At 38.3% G+C, this 18,245-nt stretch overlaps 1 long non-coding RNA gene across 4 annotated transcripts in view; it reads right to left on the bottom strand.

Moving 5' to 3' along the window:
- Positions 1 to 161: 161 nt before the first annotated feature.
- Positions 162 to 18,245, bottom strand: part of LOC106730229 — a 38,248-nt gene continuing 20,164 nt past the window's right edge. For 2 of the 4 annotated variants that reach the window (XR_001366668.2, XR_001366666.2), the window contains 3 exons: positions 4,613 to 4,751; positions 3,039 to 3,112; positions 162 to 2,050 (listed from right to left, as the gene is read on the bottom strand). This is a non-coding gene — a long non-coding RNA (uncharacterized LOC106730229). Of the gene's footprint in view, positions 2,051 to 3,038; positions 3,113 to 4,612; positions 4,752 to 8,946; positions 9,364 to 18,245 lie in introns of all 4 variants that reach the window. The other 2 variants (XR_004324583.1, XR_004324582.1) reach the window with 2 other exon arrangements.

Genomic DNA, 18,245 nt, shown 5'->3' on the forward strand with positions numbered 1-18,245 from the left:
TTTATTTTTAAATATTGGTGTTTTTGCCATCTTATTTCTTTTAGCTTTATCCCAATCTGGATACATTGTAATTACCCACAAAATATAAAGTGAAGTAGCTCTCAGAGGCTTATAACCAAACAGCAGTAATTTGTCCTGCCTTTGGCACCAAGTTCCATTCCCCAGAAGCAGCCAGCTGCTTTAGCTGTTTCTCTTCACGTGTATATATATGTATTGCTAAATAAAATACATAGATTTCTTCCAATTAATACATAAAAGGATAAAGGAGGATATTTCAATCTCATTTACTTCCCCCCCACCCTCCTCCCTCTTCCCAATATGGCTATGTTAAAATTTTTGGTTAAATCCATATTTATTGTTTATATTTTCACCCATTGAAATACTGTTCACTTCAGAACCAATGACTGTGCTATGATTATATTTTCCCTAGGGTTAATAATTGCCTCATTTTTTTCATGTATTATTTTTCTTTGTATTTACGACTGTATCTCCCCATACGTTCTGCAGATGGTTACACGAGAATATGATTATGGAGCCTTTTATTTCCTGCTTTCTATATTTCTATACCAGTGAGTGCTTTTGAAAAGAAAACTTACTAGTTTCTTAATTACTAAAAGCAATAAAAATATCTCTACTTTGAAACCACAAAGGCAATGAAAGTGTTAACCCCTCACCATGAAAAAAATCTAGATCTCAAGTGAGGAAACCAGACAAAATGACTGAATGCTGGACTATTCTGTTTCACCCATTAATTCATCAAATTTAAAATGAGGGAAAAATTGGGGGAAAAAATATGGCACAAAATATAGGAAAAGGTTCACATGAATACCTTAAAATACAGAATAGAAAATGAGCTAGTGGCCTAAGCAATATAGAGAAAATGAAAAATATTCTTTACCAGTTATTAAAGAATAACTTAAAACCAGTAGAACCTTATTTTTACCTAATTAAAATTAGTAGTAATGAAGATGACTTAAGAATACTTGTATTATAAACTTGCTAATTTCTGAAGGGTAATTTAACAAGTATCAAATAATAATTATGTTCTATTGTTTGAACCAGAAATAACATTCTCTTTTACCATAGAGTTCTAGTCAGAAATACAGGTATTTATGTACGAAGGTATATACTGTTACTTAAAATTCAAAACAATAAAAAATAAAGCATGATACATAAAAAATGACTGTTAGGAAGCATTAAAATGTTTCAGAGAATTCCTAATGGTTTGAAAAACATTCAGTATTTAATGGTAAATGCAAAATCCCTGCTACATATGGATACACAGGCATATGGATGGCAAAAGTCAACCACTGAGGTAGTAGCGGCCCAACAGTTGAGACTAGTGTCTTTTGACACTGGTTCCTGTGGCCATGTTGCCATTCAGAGCTGATGGCCTTGGGCACTGACTTAATCTGAGTTACTGAAAAATATAAAGGTCAAAAGGTGTGAAGAACACAGAAGGACAAATACTGTATAATTCTTATATGAGGTACCAGAATAGGCCAGTTCACAGAGACAGACAGAACGGAGGTCACCAGGAACCAGGAGAAGGGGGACAGAGTGTTGGTGTTTAATGCGTGGAGGTTTTGTTGAAGATGATGACAAAGGTTTGGGTATGGATAGTGGTGATTGCTACACATCACTGTGAATGTACTTAATGCCACTGAGTTGTATGCTTAAAAATGGTTGAAATAGTAACTTCTATGTATATTTTACCACACAAATGTACAAGCGTAACTGGTTAAAATTTTGTGTAAAGAGCAGTCAGGCCACCAGGACCCTCCCTACCACCCCCCAATCATGCTGCACCATGATACCTGCAGTCTCCTTTTCCCGCCAATGTCCAGAATACATCGGATAGGCTCATTTCACCTCAGGCAGGGGGCCGCGGGTGGGGACGCATAGTCCTTCCCAGGAGAAAAGACACACAGACACTGGAAATTTGGGACCTCTTAACAAGTCGGTTCAACAATAAAATCCCTCAAGTCGATGCCCAAGGTGGTGATGGTGGTGGTGATAGATGCTTCTGATCAGCTTTTAAGGGCTTCACCTTCGAATATGAACACAGACCACCATCAACAAGCATTTGAGGAAAGCCTCAAACACAGTAGAGACCCAAGTGACCACACGAAAAAACGGGGAGCTTAGAGGAACTGAGGATAGAGGAACTGAGGAATTCTGGCTGTAAAAATCTATCTGGCTCCACGGGTTTCAGAGAAAGGGACTACGGACCTTTAATAAACCAGGTGATTTCTAACATGACAGCATTTGTTAAGAGAACGCTTGTCTTGCTGGGTATGTTTTCTTTTCCTCTGCAATCATTTATTTATTCATTTGGGTTTTTTTTTTTTGACCAGGTGCCTATTCTGGAACTGCTGGTTATAATGTTCAGATTATTACAAAAAACAGATGGCCACATATAATAGGACATATTTATAACTATTAAGTGTTAATTCATTTCTTTGTTTTTTATTCCGTAAGTGGGTGTATATGTGGTACACAACAGTGATCATGAAAAATATTTAGGCATTAATATGTGTAAATAGTAAAACCTTGGCTAGAGAAGTACTTGAAAGCTTCACATGGAATATACCATAGATAGACCGGTTATTTAGACTCAATTATTTGTAGAGAAATGAAGGCATGACTTTTACAAGGTGAGATGGAAGAGTCACTGGATCACATAACTGGGACATTCAGCTTCAGAAATGGATGAAGGGGTTAAAAATGTAATTAGAAATCTATTTGTCTTTGTCTCTTACCACGGCTTTACTCTGTACTACCTTTGTTTCCCAACAAGCTTTCTTTATGAGATAGCAGAGGTGACCACCCCTACTTCTAAGGCTAGGAATCCTAATAATGAGTACTCTTCCCTGATGGTTCCACCAAGAAAAGCCCTGAGGGGCCAGGACTAATCACAGTCCCCACTCCCAAAGGCAAAGAGTAGGGTCAGCCCCACCCAACCCACACAGACCAAGGGTGTTCCTATGCGATGTGGTATTTATTTTCAGCTGGGAATCAATGTGGAAGTTACTTACCTTGTCAAAAGAATCCTAGGCTCCCTTTTCACCATTGTCAGAGACAGAATACTGAGACAGCTGAGCAGGATGCACTGAGAAAACAGAGATGCAGCACCAAACAAAAAGAAGTCATTTCCCGTAATAAGCAATTTTCACAGGCTATTTGCAAAACATATGGAAGGAGGGTTAAACCCTTGCTGGAAAGCAGTTTGATAAGCACCATTACTTAAAGTAACAATGTGAGAAACTGCAGTCAGTGACTAAACCCTAAGTCCACAGAATGGGTTTAGCCATTGTCAATTATTTTAAAATTTAAAATTGCTTTTATATTTATATTTAAACATATTTATATTTAAAATTGCCTTTATAATATCCAAATTTTAAGAATATTTATGTACTCTTATAGATAGAACCAATTAATAATTTTAGTTAAGATCTGATATTTAGAGTAAGCAGACCAGAAATATACCTTTTATGGAATGTGGTCTTAAGCAGATTCCTTTCTGGGAGTGCTGTATTTTTTATCACCACATTTTTCCAAATGCATAGGTTTATGTGAAACACATAACCTTTTATAAGGAGATAGTATAGTTTGGTTAGGGCTTCATGGGTACAGTTGTCCCCCAGCATCTGCAAGGAGTTGGTTATTGGACCAATGTCAATGGCCAATAGACATATGAAATAATGCTCAATATCACTAATTATCAGAGAAATGCAAATCAAACTACAATGGGGTATCACCTCACACCAGTCAGAATGGCCATCATTCAAAAGTCCACAAACAATAAATGCTGGAGAGGGTGTGGAGAAAAGGGATCCTTCCTACACTACTGGTGGGAATGTAATTTGGTGCAGCCATTATGGAAAACAGTATGGAGATTCCTCAAAAGACTAAAAATAGACATCATATGAGCCAGCAATCCCACTTCTGGGTAGATATCCAGAGGGAACTCTAATGCGAAAAGATACATGCACCGCAATGTTCATAGCAGCACTATGTACAATAGCCAAGACATGGAAACAACCTAAATGTCCATCAATAGATGACTGGATAAAGAAGTTGTGGTATATTTATACAATGGAATACTATTCAGCCATAAAAAAGAATAAGATAATGCCATTTGCAGCAACATAGATGGACCTAGAGACCATCATTCTAAGTGAAGTAAGCCAGAAAGAGAAAGAAAAATACCATATGATATCACTCATGTGGTATCTAAAAAAAAAGAACAAAGAACACTATGAACTCATTTACATAACAGAAATAGATTTGTAGACATAGTAAACAATCACTCAGAAGAGAGAAACCACATGATAATTTGAAGGGAAAATCTAATGTAAAGAATTACCAACTATATCAGGGGTTGGGGTAATAAACAATTAGCTATTAAAAAGCAGAGAAGTCTAATATATACAGCAGATGTAAGGAAGAGCCACTACTCAAAAGCTGTGATAGTGTCCAAGGAAAAGCACACCTCCCACACCCACCATTGCAGGGATGAGAGACCATAGCCATGGCTCACTGGATGGCAGGGAAGTCTCTGCGGTGCCACATGGCTGGAACTTTCTAGAAGTCTGCCCTTGGAACTTACCAGAAATCCTCATTTCAGAATGCCAGGGAAAGCTGTCCATAGGGAGGTATCTCACAGCGCCACCCAAGAAATGAAAAGGTGCTGGCCACCGGATGCTGCTGGCCACCGGATGCTGCTGGCCACATGCACTTGTAGGAACCTTGTGTTGGAGAAAGGACAAGTGTCTGAGGCTGGGGAAGCCAGGAGCTGGATGCTGGAGAGCTGCAGGAGCCTAAAGAATCAGTTCAGTGGAACCAGGAAGTAATAACCCTTTCCTGGTGTAATGTCTCTCCAGCGCCCTCTACTGTCCCTCCATGCCACCTGGCAAAGGAAAAATATTTCAAAGGCCCAGAACCATTTTCACAGAACAGAGAAAAGGTTGAAGGAGCTGAGGCAATAAATTGAAAAATGGTACATGGCCCATTTATATTTTAATATTATTACCTATATATCTGCGTTTAAGTGTATTATCTCAAAATGTGCCTGATATTTGTCCACTTGTTTTATGTTCTTCTTTGTCCCCTTTCTAGCCTTTTTCTGGTTAAGTATTTTTATTAATCTAGTTCCCCTCCTCCAACAGTTTGGAAAATATGCATTACTTTGCTAATGTTTTAGACCTAATTCTGATTATAAAATATATTATTGTACTTAAAAAAATTTTAACTGCTAATATTGAGGTAAATTACATACCATAAAACTCACTCATTTTAAATGTATGGTGGCGGCAGAGGGTATAGCTCAGGCGTAGAGCACATGCTCAGCATGCAGAGGTCCTGGGTTCAATCCTCAGTACCTCCATTTAAATAAAAAAAAGCAAATGTACGAATAAATTTTTTTTAGTAATTTTACAGAGTTGTGAAATCATCATCACAGTTTAATTTTAGGGCATTTCTACAGCCCTCGAAAGACATCTCGTGGCCAATTTGCAGTTACTGCCTTTCCCATCTCTAGTCCTAGGCAACCACTGATCTGCTTTTTATCTCTGTAGTTTTGCCTTTTCTAGAAATTTCATATAAATGGTCTCATACAAATTGTGGTCTTCTGCATCTGGCTTCTTTCACTTAGCATAACATTCTGGAGGTTCATTCATATTGTAATATGTATCATTCCTTAATTTCTTTTTATTGTCAAAGAATAGTCCATTTTATGTCTGCACTACATTTTGTCCATCCATTCACTGCCTGCTGAACATTTGAATTATTTCTTGGCTGTTATGAATAATGCTTCTATGACCATTTGTGTACAAGTCTTTGTGTGAACATACATTTTCATTTTGGGGGGTAAATACCTAAAAGAAGAATTGCTTTAGTTATGTGGTAAATTTATGTGTAACATTTTAAGAATTGTCAAAAGGTTTTCCAAAGTGATTGCACCATTTTACATTCCTGTTAGCAATGTATGAGGGTTCCAGTTTCTCTACATTCTCACTAATATTTGTTGTAGTTTCTTTTAATTATAGTCATTTTTATTTTTCTGGTTAAGATGGCAGAGTAGTAGGACCATGAGCTCTCTTCTCCTCACAACTACAACAAAACCACAACTGAATGCTAAGCAACCATTGGGGAAAAAAAGGACTGGAACCTAGCAAAAAAGATTTCCTTCAACTGGAAACTTAAAGAGGGAACCACAGCGGGTCAATAGGAGGGGCACGCTCACCCTCCTATAGTCAGGTCCCACACCCCCTGAATGATAATTAAATCACAGAGGCCCTCCCACAGAAGTGAGAGTTCTGGGCCCCATGTCAGGCTACCCAGCATGGGGTTCTGGCACTGGGAGGAGGAGGAGACCCCAGGGCATCTGGTTTTGAAGGCCAGCAGGGCTTAACTTCAGGAGCCCCACGGGACTGGGGGAGACAGAGACTTCATTCTCTTGGGACACATACACAGAATCTCGCATGCACCAGGTCCAAGGGCAGAGGCAGTGATTTCATAGGAACCTGGCCAGACCTGAGTGCTGGTTTTAGAGGGTTTTCTGGGGAGATACAGGATGGCTGCAGCTCACCCAGAGGACATAAAAGCTGGTGGTGGACATTCTGGGAGTGTTCATCTACATGAGATTTCCTGGAGGCTGACATCTTGATTGGATCATTAGCACCAAGACGTATCCCCATCTGACAGCCGGAAGGCTTAAGGGCTGGGGAGCCTGAGGCCCAACAATATACTGGGTGGGAACACAGCCCCACCCATCAGCAGAGCCACAAACACCTCTAGACACCAGAGGTCCAGCACCAAACTTCACCCAGCAGTGGGCAGGCACCGACTCCTCCTGCCAGGAAACCTGCATAAGCCTCTAGTCCAGCCTCATCCACCAGGGAGCAGATATCAGAAATAAGAAAACAACAATCCCAAAGCCTGTGGAAGGAATCCACAAACACAGGTCAGATGCTACATTAGGACTGGCTGGACCCTGACCCTTGGGTGACAAGAGAGGAGTGTGTGTACTGCTGGGACGCATAGAACATCTCCCACAGAGGGCCACCTCTCCAAGGTTGAGAAACGTAACTAACCTACCTAAAAATACATTTATTTGTATCATAGTCAGTTTCCTTCATCAATGTTTTTCAGTTTTCAGAGTATAGGTAACCTCCTTGGTTAAGTTTATTTCTAGGTATTTTGTTGTTTTTGATGCAATGGAAATGTTTATGCCAGTTATAAAATTCTGGTTTTTGAAATGAAAAAAAGAAAAAGTGAATGAAGGGCCACAAATGGCAAAATATCCTTTTTTGGGGGTGGGTTGTACTCCATTACGTATATATGCTGCATTGTCTGTATCCATTCATGTATTGGTGTGCACTTGTGGTGTTTCCATATCTCAGAAATTACAAATAATGTTGCTGTTAAAATTTTTTTTCTAATTTTTAAAAAGTTTTTTAAAAATTTAAAAATTATAGTCATTTTTGTGGGTGTGAAGTATTATCTCATTATAATTTTAATTTGGATTTTCCTAATAACTAATGATACTGAGCATCTTCTCATGTACTTATTGGCCATTCATATATCTTTTCTGCTGAAATGTCTATTCACTTTTTTCTCCATTGTCTTATTACTGAGTTGTAAGAGCTCTCTTTTTTTATATTTATATTTTATATTTTTATTATTATACAAATCCCTTATCAGATATATGATTTACAAATATTTTCCAATCTGTGGCTTGTCTTTTCACTTTCTTATGATGTCTTCTAAAGGGTAAACTTTTTTTATTTTAATGAAGTCCAATTTATCAATTTTTTTCTTTTATTGCTTGTGCTTTTGATGTTCTTTCTACATAAGAAACCTTTGTCTAACCCAAGACCATGAAGATTTACTCCTATGTTTTCTTCAAGGATTTTCATAGTTCTAGATCTTAACTTTTGTCTATGATCCATTTTGCATTTATTTTTGTATATAGTATGAGGCAAGTGTCTAAATTCATCATTTGCACGTGGGTATCTAATTGTTCCAGCACTATTTGTTGAAAAAATGATCCTTTCCCTCACTGACTTTTCTTGGTGCCTTTGTTGAAAATTGATTTATAATAAATGGAAAAGTTTTTATCTGGACTCAAAAGTATAATCATGACTTATCAGGTTCTAATGATAATCAATGCTTTACTTTTTCCCCAGGTTATTTGAACTCTATGTAACACCCTCAGTTGATTTATATGCTAGTTTTATTATGTTTCAATTTCTACATATTTTGAATCCCCTCCTAAAAATTCCTAGCATTTTTACTTGATACAGTCCCTGTTTATTCAGATTTACCCACACATTTGCCATTTTTGTGTTCTTCATTCTTTCTTGCATCTGGGAACTTCTACCCAGGACCATTTTCATTTTTTGCCTAGTGAAAACCCATTAGTATTTCCTTTAATATGAGTCTGCAGGTGATGGATTATCTTAATTTGTTTGTGTGAAACATTCCTGAAGAATATTTTCACTAGGTCCAGGACTTAAGGTTGATAAAGGATTTTCTTTCAGCTCATGGAAAAATTTATTCCATTATCTTCTGGTTTCCATTGTCTTTTTAAAAATACCTTTTATTATTTGGAGGATTTTATTTTCTGGATAGTCTATTCCAGTTCTATCATCCAGATTACTAATTATTTCCTAAACTTTGTCAAAAATTCTGTGACGCCTATATGCTGCTGCATTTTTAATTTCATTCACAATGATTTTCATTTCTAGAATTTTTTTTTCCAATTTGTGGTTGATTAAGGAAAGCTACAAAATTTTTATTACAGTTCCTACTGAAGCATGAAGCCTAATTCTTTCTCTGAAACTGAGCTGCCTTTAGTGACTTCTTTGTCCAGTGGAATGCATTGGAAGTAATGTTCTGTGATTTCCAAGGTTAGATCATAAGAAGTTTTGCAACTCCCACCTGGGCTTTTTGAAATGCTTGTTCTGGGGCCACTTAGTACTCAGGATGCTCTCTTGGGAGTCCAGGCATCATGCTGGGAAAAAAACAAGCCACATGGAGAACGTGTAGGCCCTTGTCTGAAGCTGTAGATGAATTCCCAGCAGACAAGTAACGACCTGCCTGCTGATGTCCATGCAAGTGAGGTGTCTTGCTTATCCCACCCATTTACGTCTTCCAATAACTGTAGACCCAAAGACAATTCCGACGTTTATAGTCAGACACCAGCACAGACTAGGATCGGCACTAGATTAGACTCAGCCCTTCTCTTTCACCTCTCTTTTTCACGCCATCCTTCTCCCATCTTTTCTTATTATCTTCAGAGTTCTGGAGACTTCATTTTTCCATTCCTTTTCCTGCCACTCTTTTATTCTTCTTTCCCTGAATATGAAAACATTCATTTAAGACTATAAAGAGATGATGGAAAATGGAGTGGAATGTATATTAATACAACTGGAATTCAGGGGAGAAAACAATGTACATAAAATGTGCAGAATATTAAAAAGAGGGGTTTTATTTTTTAAGACCAAATTTTATAAAGTTATCCTATAAAGTTAATGATTAATAATTCAGAACTTGCACAAATCTGGAAAAATAAGTATGCCAATTATACTGCCATAGTATGCTGGAAATTACTGGCCTTACTAAACACAAATAAACAGAAATCCTGGTGTTGGTGGGGAAAATTAATACCTTCTTTAGCCTAACATTATAATATCTGTTTTCCAGAGAAGCATTATTTGACCCACAGCTTAAGCAAAGTAAAAATTAATGAGATTTTGTTTTAGGACAAGACATGCTTTTCAGTAGAAATGATTCGACAGCACACAAATCTAGGTACTAACAAGCTGTGTTATAATGGGGTTTTAACATACTAACAATCTGCAGTGGAAGGTTTTTCTAGGGAACATCTGAATTTGGAGAAAATTTTTCTAACCATTAAAATATATGATGATAACAGGCACTACTTTATGTATTATGTATAGCATTTTAAGTTTATTTTGTTTCTTTTGCTTTAGAGGCAGTAATTAATATAATGTATTACTGAATGCTCACTAAATATGAATTGTACCATTGGGTGTTTTTCAGAAATTTTATTTTTTATTTATTAGGAAATGTAAAACATTTTATCCAAATTTTAAGCAGGTAAATTCTAAGATAATATGCCCCTTATTTATTCTCACAGCACTTCCTGCTAAGCCATCATATCCCATATGCAACGACTGCTTCTGGTAACATACATCCTATGTTGAATGCTTACTATGTGCCAAGAACTGTTCTAAGCACTTTAAATGTATTTTCTAATTTAATTCTCCCAAGAACTGAAGGTGTAATGCCCATTTTATAGAATGATGAAACCAAGTCACAGAGACGTTAAGGAATCGAAGTGTTTTATGGCTGTAATACTAGATGGTGCTTCAGCTCATGCAGATTCACTCTAAATGACACATCATACTTAAATTACATGTTAGTTTGGGCTTTATCTTACTATTCTCTTTTTCTAACACCTTTTTAAAATGACTGCTAAGGGCACTACAATTAACTTCAGTAGAATGTCAGATGCTAATACCCAGAGGTTATGATAAAGTTAAAAGCTAACGATTAAATTGAGTTATTGTGAAAGCTTAGCCAACCCAAAATTCCAGAATAAATGAAAAAAATACATCTGACTGGGCTAGTCTTTTAAGATCCACATTTTCATCTCCATAGCAAATGTCAGGCATTCTAAGGCTGGACTTAAGCCCATACTTTATGGCTATAGTATTAGATGGTGATCTCAGCATGAGCTCTCCCAACATCCTGCATTTGCCTTACACTGTCAAAAACCAAGGTAATTGGTTTTTTAAAAATCCCTACTCAGAAAGCTATTTGTATTTTTATAAAAGTTCTATGTTCTCTAAATAATAGCTTAGCCTGGAAAATGTCAAGTCTCTTTTTAAATAGAACCTCTACCTCCTTTTTAAAAAATGTCCTTGCATTCCTTCACTTATTTCTCATCTGATAAACCCAAATCTGTAGCTTTAGATAATGTATGCCCTCTTCACAACATCATTTAAAATTAAGGAATAAAACTGAAGAAACCCATGTAACACCAAATTATGAATTGCATCTTTAAAATATCCTCTGAAGAAAAACACCTAAGCTAGAGAGATGATGACTCATGCCATAATTTTATCTTATGAAATTATAGCAAATCTCTTTTGGCTTACATCCCAGCCAAACTCTAAATGTGACTTAAATCTAGATGGAACATAGCTGCCAGATTCTACACTCATTTTAAGTTTCTTAAATCTATATTCTAAAACTGGATTTGACCACCTGTAGCCACCAATTATAAAGAAGACTGAAAATAAAACCACTCTTAAGATTTTAAGTCGCTTTTTGCTACAGCTTTGGGAGGTGCAATAATTATATTAAGCACTATAAAATTTTTGCTTTTTCACTCAGATTTCTATGTTTCTATATCTAGCACAGAGGATTTTCTTTAATAATGATAATAACAAAATGAAGCAAAACAGCTACAATCTGAGGACCTACTATGCACCATGTATATTACATACATTATTGTCAACCATCATTACAATCCTGGAAGACAGGTGGTGCCCACAGGCAAAGGTGACACTCACAGTTCTAGGCCTTTGTGCTGTGACTCAGTCTACAAGGAGGCATTTCTGTGGTGTGGTGCGGTTTGGTTTGGTTTAAGGAACACTGCATTGGCCACGGCTAGTAGCTCGGCACATGGCTATTTATCAGATGCCCTACCGAGAATGGGAGAGAAGTAAGAGCTAAGAGCTGGTACCACACCTTTAAAACTGAACCAGTTTTTTCTCTTCTTTTCAGTTCTGCATCCATGAGGTTATGGAATTCAGGCTTAGGACATGGTAGAAACCTAAAGCACCTCCCTTTCTCTGCTCTCCATTTGTCTCCTTTTTCCCAAGTGACACAGTCAAGTTCACTGTCCTGCCCTGGCACGAAGTGGTCTGGGGAAAACCTCTCTCTTATCATTTGTCACTTGTTCTCCGTCTCAGGCACGTCTCCTTTTCCTATCACCAAAGTGGCAAATTCCAATCCTTAGGGGCGAATAAGGGAATGAGGTAGAAAGGAGAGAAAAGACTTGCCATTTGGCTTGCATTGGCCATCGGTTTTTGTAGCCTCCAGCCTAAAGAAGAGGAATTTCACCATTGCTCTGGTTCAGCTCTCTGGTGCTGTAATTACGTTGGGGTTTGGAGACAAAAGATTTTGCTAACGATGAAGTATTACTTTGTCTTGTTTGGCCCCTGTTGTGCATGAAGCTCCCTCAACACTGCCACAGAGAGACAAGTCACAGGGCTAAGACTGAAAATTCAGATACTCCTGGCTAAATACAATCCAGCACCATCTTGATAACAATCTATCACTACAATTTGAACAAGTTATACTAGCAAACATCTATAGTATATGCTAGGCTCTGTTCCAAGTGATTTCACCCTCAGAAACGCATTGCCTTGGAAATGAAATCACCCATTAAGAGTTGAAAAACACTATATTCTGAATGTTGGCAGTAACAAAGGAGTTAAAATATATGAAATGGCACCTTGAGGGGTGAAAGTTTCCTTAGAACTGGTATGAACAGTTTTAGCTCATAGCTGAGACTCAGTCTAAAAATTATATTAAACACTTAGATTCACATATGGTGAATCATTAATTACATACGGATCATCAATTACTTGGGGGGAAAATATTGAGTTTTTTTCTTTCCTAGATTTCTATCTATTAATTAACAGGACTATTAATCTGCACTTATTTGGGGGAATAATAGCTCCAAGTTATTTCTAAAAAGTAAATGAAACACTTTCTCCTATGGATATTCAACATGCATGTTAAAAGCAAAAGGGTGGGAACTGAGAGAAGAAATTTGCTACTTTCTATCCATCTCCATGGCAAGATTCTACAGGTCATAATCCAAGGCTGTAAACCAGCTTCAACTAAAAAGCCTATAAATAATAACGTTTTAGAAGATGGGAGGTTATAGGGGCTGATAAGCCAGTTTACACCGTTCTTTTGAGTGGGGGGTAATTAGGTTTTTATTTTTATATTTAGAGGTACTGGGGATTGAACCCAGGACCTTGTGCATGTTAAGCATGTGCTCTACCACTTAAGCTATACCCTCCCCCAAGTCTACACTGTTCTAATTAGATCCATATCTTGCTTTGCACTATGGATCAAAAGCTCTACAGACTGTTAGGGAAATACTGAAGCAAAAGTAGCCAGCTGTTGAAACCAGATAAGTGGAGGGCACAAGCAGCTCAATAAGACCTAGAGATTTAAAGCAAAAGCAGAATCAGCAATTGGCCAAGGACAGAAACTAAGTTGCCCAAATGACACAATAAAAACTAGCAGAGACGATCTCCAGGTCCACCCATGTTGCTGCAAATGGCATTATTTTATTCTTTTTTATGGCTGAATAGTATTCTACTGTATAAATATAACACATCTTTTCCATCTGGACCTGGAGATCATCATACTAAGTGAAGTAAGCCAGAAAGAGAAAGAAAAATACTATATGAAATCACTTACACATGAAATCTTTTTAAAAAATGAGACAAATGAACTTATTTACAAAACAGAAACAGACTCATAGACATAGAAAACAAACTTGTGGTTATAAGGAGGGAAAGGAGGGTAGAGGATAAATTGGGAGCTCAAGATTTGCAGATACTAATTACTAGATATAAAACAAATAAACAGCAAGGTCCTACTGTGAGGCACAGGGAACTCTATTCAATACCTTGTAATAGCCTATAATGAAAAAGAATATGAAAAGGAATATATATGTGAATAACTGAATCACTATGCTGTACACCAGAAATTAATGCAACATTGTAAACTCATCATACTTTGATAGAAAGTTTTTTTAACTAGTAGAAATAGATAGAAGGAGCAGAGATCTAAAAGATGCTAAAGATTTAGATCTGTTTGGGATAAAAGAATCAAATCAAAGGAAGAGCAAATTTTTAAAAATGTCTACATGGAATCCAGCAAAGACGTGCTGTCGCAGCCTGAGCCAGAAAGCATGGGAATGGGTGTGAATCTCTCCCTGCTAATAAGAAACAACTCAACGCATATGACCCACTGGGATTAAATCAGAACAGTCCCTATTTGTATCATGTTACTAAGAGAAGGAATTGGCCCATTTGTGATGTTCTGCCAATTGCTCTTTCTAAATGTGGAAAACATTTATAGCCATTCTTGGGATCATTGGAATTATTGGCTCTGACTTCAGATAAGTGGGATAAACGAGCCTCAGCTCAAATGCAAGCACCTTCTGTTGCATTCCTTCACGCCAGGCTCTCACATCTAATTCTGACGGAGACCTTCTAAAGGATTGTTCATATTTGTTTATTTGCTTTTCTCCTGCGTCTGTATCTTCACATATACTCACTCTAATGGACAGCTCTTAAGAGTGTTGTCATTTAAAGTGTTTCCTAATGACTAAATACTTGCCCATTTTGTCAGTGCTTATCAGCTCACCTGCAGATAGGGGTGTCCAGTGGATTCTGTTTTTGCTTTTCTTTTGGGCATGGGGTCAAACAGCTTATGATGGGCCCTTTTTAAAAAAGCATCAGTGATGTTTTTATTTAAATAATTTTCCCACTTAGATTATCTTACATGGGGACAGGAGGCATAAGGTATCTGTGTGCCAGAAGGTACGCTGATTTCACATGACCTCTTCATTAATAGGAAAAACATTAAAATTCTTCTAGAATTCTCTTTTCTGGTTACTCACATTGCCCTATACCTACCACTCTATGCTCCAGGTCGCTCTGATAGAAAAGGAGGGTGATAGAAAAGGACTGGGGGTGAAGTGCAAGAAAACAGTGTGGATGAGAGAGCCACTTACAATGTGTTCAGATTTAAGTACTGAATTACTGACTTGCAGATAGGCTAGTTCCCCCATATGGAAAATACAGGCAGAGCTGACATACAATTTTCATTTTCAACAGCTATAAATTACTACACCTTACTTGTCTACAAGACAATCATCCAATAACCTCTCATCTCTCTGATATAACCAAGAAGTAGGAAATAAGGGGGAAAGATGTAATAAACCAAATGAGAAATTATCACTTTTGTCCACTAATGCTTTTGAACTTTACCCAGAAGACAGCCCTTTGAATTTTCAGTCCATCACTGTTTCCCCTGCCTATGGCAGCGTAGAAGCAACAAGATGAGAAAGGAAGACGAGGCAGGTAACAGCACAGACAATGACAGCATAAGAGGTAGAAGTGGACAGCTGGACAATGAGGGAAGTGACAGAAAAAAATGCAGAAGCGGATTGAAGACCTTAAAACATTTAGGCATCTATTACATGTACACATCTGAATAAAGGAATGTTTTTACATGATACTAAGGAGTTCAGACAAGTAATTAGACTTCATTAAAGCCCTTAAGTGCTAGAACACCACAGTCAGATTTAAATTTTAGTTTCAATCAACCAGACAAGGGAGATTTCACAAGAACCATACTACCTGGGCTAGTACTGGGGCCACAGAGGTCGACAAGGTACACTCCCTGTCCTCGTGGGGTATACAATACGGAGAAGAAATTATAGAAGGAGTCAAAGGTCCTGGACCAGGCAGAGGAATGGATGAAATACAGAAGATGTTAAAGAGATGAAAGCAACAAGACTTAGATGTGGATGTGGAAGGTGACAGGAAGCCAAGATTCTAAGACAAGTCCTGTTTTCCAAATCAGAGGGCAGTTGGGTAGACCGTGATGACAATAAGCAGATTATGGAAAACAAGGGGGGAAATGTATTTGGGGGAAGGAATAAGTCCATGTTTGAAATGCTTATGGGATAGCCAGAAGGCAGAAATACTGTCTCGGAGTTCCACAGAAAGTTTTTCAGCATTACCATTGGTGGTTAATTTAATCTATCAACTCCACTGGGCTAAGGGCTGCCCAGATTGCTGGTAAAACATTGTTTCTGGGTATATCTGTGAAGATGAAAGAGATTCTGGAAGAGATTAGCATTTGAATCAGTAGACTGAGTAAAGATCTACCCTCACCCATGAGGGCAGGCATCAAGGGTCCAAATGGAATAAAAAGGTGGAGGAAAAGCAAATTCTCCCTCTTCTGGAGCTGGGACATCCACCTCCTCCTGCCCTCAGACATCAGAACTCCTGCTTCTTGGGACTTTGGTCTCTGATACTTGCACCATTGGCCCTCTGGTTCTCAAGCCTTTAGTCTCAGGCTGGGAGATACACCACTGGCTCTGTTGGTTCTCAGACCTTTGGACTTAGTCTGAATTATACTATCGGTTTTCCTGATTGTCTAGCTTGCAGGTGGCGCATCGTGGTATATCTCAGCCTCTGTAATCGCATGAGCCAATTCCCATAATAAATCTCCTCATATATATGTCTCCTATTGGTTCTGTTTCTCTAGAGAACTCTGACTAAAACAATCATGCACATGTGATGATGGAAGCTATAGGTGAAGATGAGAAAATTGTACATAGAATGAAAAGAAGATGAACTTATGAAACATCCACATTCAAACTACGCATTGATGAGGAGAAGTTAGGAAATATATTAAAAAGGATTTGGTTCAAGGACTAGGAAGAGAATTAGGAGAGACTAGTATTATGAAAGCTAAGTAACAGACCAAGGAAGGTGAGTCTGAGAAATGATTTTTGGATCTGACAACTAGGGCGTCTTTAGTAAGCAGCTAAAGGGGGAAACAAAAGCTAAAGTTTTGAAAAGTGAACGAAAGTTGACAGAAAGTGGAAAGCAAATACAGACTTTCTCAAGAGGCTTGGCTATGAAGGAATGGGAAGCAGCCTCTAAAATGGCCACCTCATGTCCACACCTTTGTGTAATCTCCTCTCCTTGCGTGTGGGCTGGACTTAGCAACTCACTTCTAATCAACAGGATGCAGCAAAAGTGACAATATGTCACTTCCCAGGTCGGGTTACAAGAAGACCGGATTCTGCCCTGCTCACCCTTTCTTGCATGCTCTGCTCGCTCCAGTGGAAGCCATCTACCATGCTGTGAGCTGCCCTGTGGAGAGACCCACATGGCAAAGGACTGCTGGAACCTTCTAGCCAACACCCAGGAAGGAACTGAGGCCCTCCACCCAACAGTCTGTAAGGAACTAAATCCTGCCATTGCCAGATAAATGAACTTAGAAATGGATCCTCCTCTAGATAAGCTCTGAGATGACTGTCACCCTGGCTGACATCTTGATTGCAGTCTTATAAGACACGCTGAGCCAGAGGACCTAGCTAAGCCGTACCTGGGTTCTTGAGTCCTAGAAACTGCTATTTTTAGGTGCTAAATTTTAGGGCATGTTACGCAGCAATGGATAACACATACAGAAGATAAGGTATGAAACAGTGATGCCTTAAGAAGAAAAGATTTTGGAAAGAGACTTTTTTTTTTAAGATCAGAGAATTTCAAACATTTTATATGCTGAAGAGCCAGTAGAGAGAGTTTAAAAATAAATCGAGGAGGAAAGGTAATTAACTAATAGGGCAAAAGGAGAGGAGAGGATATCAAATGACAGCCTTGCTACTCCAAGTGTGGTCTGCAGACTAGGAGTGTCAGCATGGCCTGGAAGGTTGTCAGAACGGCACAATCTCAGGTCCCAGCCCAGACCTGCTGAATCAGCATTTTAACAAGATCCCTTGATTATTCATCTGCACTGACCCAGAACACAAGCAAAGTAGATTAGGCTAGGAAGAAGGTAAACTCCACCTGATGCTAGAGGAACTAGGGAAAGAGATGGGAATAGAAATACATTTTCAGATAGAGTTGAGAACGTGAGGACTTGTTCACGAACACTGCTTCAGTATTTTCTATAAAATATGAATGCATTCAAAGCGTAGAGCTTGAAATGAGTGGCAAAGAATTACAAAAACTACTAAAATGGGTGGAAGAGGAAAAACTGGCCCAAGAAAAGACGTAAGTGTTCTTCTGCAAAAAAGTACTAGGAGCCCAGCTGAGTTGGGAGAGTAGGAATTTGCTAGATGTGGGTTTAAATGATTTCTTCAGTATTGCTCAGCACCCTGTGTGCAGAGCCAGAAAAGACAGGGAGTAGGATCGGTGCAAGTTTGAGGTGCGACTGCAGGTCGAGCCCTGGAAATGGGATAGCAAGTTAAAATGATGCACTAGAACGTCTTGGCTGGAAAAGAAAGGAAGTCGAGTCCAAGCCGGAGAAACACAAGGTTTAATGGACCAGTGCCGAGACGTGAGCACGAAGGAGGAACAATAAGAATACTGAGA

Source organism: Camelus ferus, chromosome 12, assembly GCF_009834535.1.
Source record: "Camelus ferus isolate YT-003-E chromosome 12, BCGSAC_Cfer_1.0, whole genome shotgun sequence".
Classification (NCBI taxonomy): domain Eukaryota; kingdom Metazoa; phylum Chordata; class Mammalia; order Artiodactyla; family Camelidae; genus Camelus; species Camelus ferus.